At 37.4% G+C, this 7,179-nt stretch overlaps 1 long non-coding RNA gene across 1 annotated transcript in view; it reads right to left on the bottom strand.

The window, feature by feature from the left end:
• Positions 1-2,870: 2,870 nt before the first annotated feature.
• Positions 2,871-7,179, bottom strand: part of LOC103132507 (uncharacterized) — a 16,602-nt gene continuing 12,293 nt past the window's right edge. Inside the window, exon 4 of the long non-coding RNA XR_475572.2 lies at positions 2,871-4,649. This is a non-coding gene — a long non-coding RNA (uncharacterized LOC103132507). The remainder of the gene's footprint in view (positions 4,650-7,179) is intronic.

The following is a 7,179-nucleotide window of genomic DNA, read 5'->3' as shown; positions in this document are numbered from 1 at the left end:
CCTGGTTGTTGAAATCTCCCATAATTTTTAAACAGTGATACTGAATCCATATGAGAGATAGAAGTTCGTTAAAGGCAATAAAGAAGTTTTCCACATATGTTGGAGTTTTGTACAGGGTTAATGTCAGAGTTTGTTTGGGCTTTTAGGCTTAGCATGAAGTTAAGATGAATCAGCGGTATTTTAATGCAGGCTGATAAAAATGACCAATAATTACCAATAAGTAATTAGTGTGTGTGTGCATTTGTTTTGTTTATAATACCTTGTGGGGACCATTTTCCTGACACACACTACATTGTGGGTACCCATTGCTCCTTGTGGGGACTGAAGCCTGGTCCCCACAAGGGGAAGCGCTGTTTTTGGGTCAGGGGTCAGAGTTAGGACTAAGGTGTGAATTGTGTTTTGGTCACGGAGATGTGGGTTAGGGGTATGGGTAAGGTTTAGGATGTAGAAAAGAATGAGTCTCCACAAAGATAGCCACGCAAACATATGTGTGTGTGTGTGTGTGCGCGCATGTGTGTGTACGTAAATTTACACACACACACACATATATATATATATAAGTCTATTTATAAATGTGTTGTTTTTTTTTGCATGTTGATGTCCAACTAGAAAATACAGCTCAGCACATTTTCTGCAGACTCCTGGCAGCTACACTTGATGAAACATATGTCACTGTATCCAGTTATGACTCACATTTGCTATTTTCAGTACTGTCCCACAGTGCACAGCTAACACCCTGTTCTTTCTATTCTATGAATTAAGTAAGAGGGGGAGGGGATTATTTAAAATAAATCTCTTTTTTGTTTAAGAGTGGGAGCTGGTGTCAAAGCTCAGTTTCACCTTCATTTTGCTCTATGTCATGAGGTTGCCTGTGAGAGTTAAAGTGCATGTTTCACTTTAAACACAGGTTGAAGACTTTATATGATTGATTCTTGCTGGGAAGTTTTTGAGTAGTTCAGGAGGGAGCATGAAGTAAGTTGATTTTTTATCATCTGAGCAAGAAATCCATGCTCAAAATTTTCAGTGGAAAGTCTTTTATATTTGTTGTGACTACGTTTACGCTCAAGTTAAACGGTTTCCTAACGTTACTTAGGGACTAATTATATTGTGCCGTTGAGACAAGATAATTTTGCTTGGATTTTGTATCTAGGAAATTGATGTTGGGAGACCTTGATTCAATAAAAAATATATTTTGTAATGTAATTATTTTTATTTTATTTTTTTGCATTATTTTTAGGATGTCCACTTTGAACCTATGGACAGAACATCAAATAGAATGAGGGCTGTTTGTAAGTTGAAACTTTGAATATTTCACTGCTATTATGGCCATGATCCAGAGGTCTCATGTCACCCTTGACAAGATGTTGCCTATCAGAACCCTCTACTGTTTGTTAATATGAAATGAGTGAAATTAATTAATAATATAAACTTTTTAAGCAGTATCTGATTTAAGCTTTAGATTTTGGGTAAAATTTAAATCTTGTCAAGAAATCAGGTTGAAATCCAATTCAAATCCAAAGTTATGACTTGTAATTTGTAAAAGTCAAGTTTTGAGTCTGACAGACTTTCTGAGTGACATTATATTCATAAAATGAAAATTTTACTTGACAGGCATCCACAATATTTTTTTTCTTGTGTTATTTTAAAAATGTTCATAGGTACAGAGGAGGTAATTTCTTTCTTCTCATCTGTCTGTGTTATTTTCCACATAGTAAAATGCCATCTGTGCTTAATGCTGCAGCTACCTGTGGGATGCACAAAATAACAAAACCAAAAGAATTTTGTATCTGTCTGTATCTATACAGTGAGAGTGTGAGAGAAAGGAGTGAAGGAGAGAGAGATATTAGTCACAGTGGTTGAAGCAGCAGGGTTGTAAAATGGCACCGTACCTCTTGATCTTAGTAATATCTTACATTACAGATATGCTACAGATTCAGCTAAATTTTATTTGTTAGCATGACTCAAACGGACCAAATTGACAGAAAAAGGGATTTCTTGCTCAGTTTTCCAGAGACAGGTTTCTTTGAGGCTGTCTAACCCCACCCCCATTTATTTTGGAAAGGTGGGTTTTTTCTGATTGCGCAAACCCCAGAGGTTCTAAGAACTATAAGTTTAGAAGGCGTGGATTTTTATACTTGATAAATGAGAGAGGAGGAGTGTGGGTGGAAGGAGGCCTGTAGGCCCAACTGAAAGTAATCTCATTTGGTTTGATTAGCAAATACGTTTAGTTTACCAATTCTAAGATAGTTGAACTAATGTGCACAAGTTGGATCTCCCTTAATTATTTGAACCCAAAATGAAATATCTAATTAAAAACTGCCTTTTAATTAGAAATAAAATCTAACAATGAAGCTTTGTTGACTATGGTACAAGTCAGAGCCATATGTTTGAAAATGTTATAATAGCGACTGTATTCAAAGTTCTATGGAGATTCTGTCTGTGTGCAACTCAGAGATCAGTGTACTGATCTGTAACTTGGATATTAATCTGGTTGAAATAAATTTTTCTTTTAATTTTGTGTCTGGATGGATGGATGAACCTTTTACAGAGATCAGATTTTTGGAGAGAATCAAGCAGAAGTGTGGGGATGACATTGTACAATTCTGGTGTGGATTTAATCACCTTTAAAATATCAATGGGAGAATACTTCATCTGTCTTTTGCCTATTCTATTCTATTCTATTCTATTCTATTCTATTCTATTCTATTCTATTCTATTCTATTCTAGTAATCATCAGGTTCTCTAAAAAATTCTCAATCAAATAGTAGTGACATTCCATCAACAAACAAACAAAAAAAAAACTTCTTTGTCACTTATTTGTGACAGAAGTAGAGAGATATTTCATGATAATAATTGAAAACCAAGACCACTGAATGTACCTACAAAGTTCTTTATTTTATGCATGGTGCTCTTTACAAGTCTTCATCTGGTGTTGAAGTGTGGGTTCCAGTAAAGAAAATATTAAAATGTCCATAAGACAAAGAAGTATAGTGATGAATTTCACAGCTAAGTGAAGTAACTGTAACATGCAATACTAAATGGAGTAAAGAAATAAAGCATCATGTACGAAAATGGACAAAATCACAAGTCATACTGATAACAATATATGTCTAATCTGAAAGGGCAGTGCAAAATTAAGAGGCTCATTCTGGTACCCTGAATTAAACTAACAGTTTTATATGTTGCTGTACAATTAATGTAACACTCAGAAAAATGCAGGTATGCTTTTAGTCTTAGTTCCTGTAAAAATGGTTGTGATAAAAACTGACCTGGATTTCAAAGTTTTGCTGGTTTGTTACTTTTCAAACTACTTGTTTGGGGTTTGTTCTAACTCATTTTACTGTAATCACCCATTTCCTTTTTCTGTGGACATTATACACTGTTTTCCCCTTTCTCTTGCTTTCTTGATCTTTACACACCTCTGCCAACAAAACTCTGGAAACATTTTGAGAAAACTGTGTGCTTATATAGAAGTAACAAAGATAGTAAACAAACTGTTGAAAAAAAAACAGTTGAAAAGGATAAACAATGGTCAAAGACATTGGAGGCAGGTCGATCAGCAATTCAGTTTTGAGCACTAATAATAATGATGTATGTCAGTTTCTGAACTATTCACTTTATTTTGATAAAGAGCCATTACTATGAAAAAGTGTACACTGTCCATTTAGAAGTGCAAATGTGAATGAAATTCAGAAATACTGAAATTATACACTGCTCAATAAAAAGGGAAATAAGTGTATTTGGGAGCTAGGAATGATCTATAGAGTCAAACACTGTTCTGAATCTAAATCTGAACTATAAAACACACTAAAAATACAATAATGGTATTAAATAAATGAAGGTAGTTTCAATACAATATGATCTTATTGACCCCGACAACCTTTGCATGACACAAGCACTACAATAACTGAAACAGTCAAAAGACGTCAAAAGCCAAATTTCAAATGGGGGAAATAAGTAATTCCACCAGCAAATTCAATGCGCTGCTTTGATAAATCAATCTTTTTGTACATAAAATGAAAAAATATCTTTTCACATTGAGAGGGAAAATAAAGTATTTACTGTACAGAAAGTATCAACCAATTTGAAAACTTTGAGAGGAATGCTCCAGTCCCAACTTGTAGAATCTCACAATCTTTGTTCAGTGCAGTTTCAGAACTTTGTTAAAAAACTTATAACTTTTAAGATTTTGGTAACCAATTCTGATGGTAAGAAAAGCTGTAGAAAAATAAAATAGGATTCTCAAGATTAAAAGACCAAATGCCCTTAAATTTTTTTTTCTTAAAATCTCCAAAAAATGGGAGAGGAACAAATTCACAAATATTATACCCCTATAACTATGAAAAAGTTTATTTTTTGAATTAAATTTTTATTCAAAACTTTAGGATATGCGCTGAAGGCAGAAAATGGAATAGAAAGGGTGTTGTTGGGAATTCTGCAAACTTGGGAACTTTTTAGTGACTCAAACTCTTGGAGGAAAACATATTTTCCCGCTGAGGCCTCTTCCTTCTGACAAGGTCTGGTTTATCATGCCGAAAGCAGGGCAGCTGGATGTGATGACTATGGTTGCTGAGGTAAAATGTTGTGATGGAGACATAAGGAAAAGAGGGGAGGGCATCTGAGCCAGCTGTGGTGGAGTTAGAAGCATTCTGGGTGTGAGAAAAAGAGAGATAAATATTAGTGGAGCTGAACAGATCTTGCATTCAAAACTGAAACACCTAATAAATGTAAGCAGAAGGGTAAAACATTGAGGCATAGTTGGTAGAGCTGTTGCCTTGCAGCAATAAAGTTCTGGGTTCGATTCCCAGCCCGGGGTCTCCCTGCATGCTGTTTGCATGTCCTCCCTGTGCATGTGTGGGTTTTCTCCAGGTACTCTGGTTTCCTCCCACAGTCCAAAAACTTGACTGTTAGGTTAATTGGTTTCTCTAAATTGCCCCTAGATGTGAGTGTGTGTGCATGGTTGTTTGTCCTGTCTGTCTCTGTGTTGCCCTGCGACAAACTGGCAACCTGTCCAGGTTGTACCCCGCCTCTCACCCAAAACGTTGGCTGGAGATGGGCACCAGCAACCCTCCCGACCCCACTAAGGGACAAGAGTGTTAGAAAATGGATGGATGGGTAAAACATAAATATTCCATACACAGGTGTTTCAACACCTGTGAGCTTCCATCAGTTTAAATATTTTCCTAGCAGAAGTGCTATGTTAGTATACCAGCAGCTTGTTGAGCACAAAAAGTCAACAAAAGAACACATGAAAGCAAAAGCTCTTCATTTACTTTCAATTCCGTTAAAATATGTTGTTCAACTCAAAGGGAAATTAAACATTGTTGTAATGCATGTCATTTAAGATGGTTATTTAAAAAGTTGTTGTAAAAATGAAGGAACTCTTGTTGTGGTCAGTATTACAGTGACATTACATTACAGTAGTATTACATCCAAATCACCTGAATTGGGTGTTCCTGATTCAGATAACATCTGACACATCTGACTCAGATAATTTGGATGGGTGAGCAAATACTGGGTGCTTAATTTTACAGGTGTATATAATTAAGCACCTATGCAGACATTTACAAACATTATTGAAAGAATGTGTTGCTCTAAGGAGCTTGGTAAAACTGTGATAGGATGCCACCTGTGCAACAAATCCACTCGTGAAATTTTCTCACTCCTAAATATTCCACAGTCAACTGTCGGCTGTACTATAAAAAGATGGAAGTCTTTGGGAAAGTCAGCTACTCAGCCATGAAGTGCTAGGCCACATAAACAGACAGAGTGGGGTCAGTGGATGCTGAAGCGCATAGTGCAAACAGGTCACAACTTTATGTAGAGTCAATCACTACAGACCTCCAAACTTCATGTGGCCTTCAGATTAGCTCAAGAACAGTGATTAGAGAGTTTCATGGAATGGGTTTCCATGGTGACCAGCTGATTCCAAGCCATACATCACCAAGTATAATGCAAAGCATCAGATGAGGTGGAGTAAAGCAGTGGTCCCCAATCTTTTTATTGCCACGGACCGGTCAAGACTTGGAAAATTTTGCTGCGGCGTGGGGGAGGGGGGAGTGAACAGTCAGAAAAGGCTTCTGTATGTTGGTGTTCCCGCTAAATCCTGAATATACCCAATTTGGGTTGTCTAGGCCTTTTTATCGCAGCCTGTGGGGTTTACCCTGACTGAGAACAAAAACACAACCTGCTGAATGTGACAGGTAGCCAATCAGAAAGCGCGGTGATGTCAGAACAGAGGGGAATCCCAAACAGCAACTGTGAGTCCGGTGGATATCGGAGATGATATGTGGAAATGTTTATTATTATATGTAAAGGTCATTATTATATATGTTTATGTTTATTCAGTTAAAAATGTTAACTATGAAAAAACATAGTCGCCTCCAAATCATAGTGCAGCAAATAGAGCGGCTGTTCCTGTCGTCTTTTATCCACCGCCTTTTCTTTTTGTTTTTTGTTTCTTTCATCTCTTAAAATGACTCCGCATCCTGATATTGCTTCTACATCGTCATCCGTGTTTGGTCATTCTAAATTCCCATATGTTATGTTGTTTTGTGGATTTTCTTCTGGAATTGCGATGTTCTTGACTGGAATCGGTTCCTGTTGCTCCTGCCTTGTGGCTGGACACGAACCGATCGAACCTGTTGTACTTTTCTCAGCTCTGTGGTCACAGAGGTTTGGAGAATCGGCAGACAATTCTTAAATCTTGCCGTTTAACCAGACTTAAGACTCACAAGCTCTACTCATCTCCTCTCGACCACTGCCCAAACACTCTCTGACTCTGGTTGCTATGGTAACGTTTACATATCCCTTCAAAATAAGATACAGATGCGCCACAAAAACGAGCATTTTACCTTAGTGAAAATTTTAACTCACGATCATGACTAACGGAGCCCTGAGCTTGTTTTTCTGCAACGAGACGGTCCATCTGGGAGTGATGGAGACAATGACAGCCGAAGTGTTGCTTATATCCACAGCCTGCTTGGTCTTTACGTGGTGAAGCAGTTTGAAGCTTCATTGCCTCATTAGCAGCCGGTCGCCGCATGTTACACAGAGCGGCTTGGAATGTGGGACTCACCTACCGGTCTGGGATAAATCCATCCTCCTGTCTCTTCTCTGGGCCTTTTCCCCTTTGCAAAGAAACTTTCCAAAGACATCTGATCTGTTTCTTACTCATTT

Source organism: Poecilia formosa, unplaced genomic scaffold, assembly GCF_000485575.1.
Source record: "Poecilia formosa unplaced genomic scaffold, Poecilia_formosa-5.1.2 Scaffold1093, whole genome shotgun sequence".
NCBI lineage: Eukaryota > Metazoa > Chordata > Actinopteri > Cyprinodontiformes > Poeciliidae > Poecilia > Poecilia formosa.
Note: the sequence above shows the minus strand (reverse complement) of the source record. Positions and strands in the feature narration are given on the sequence as shown.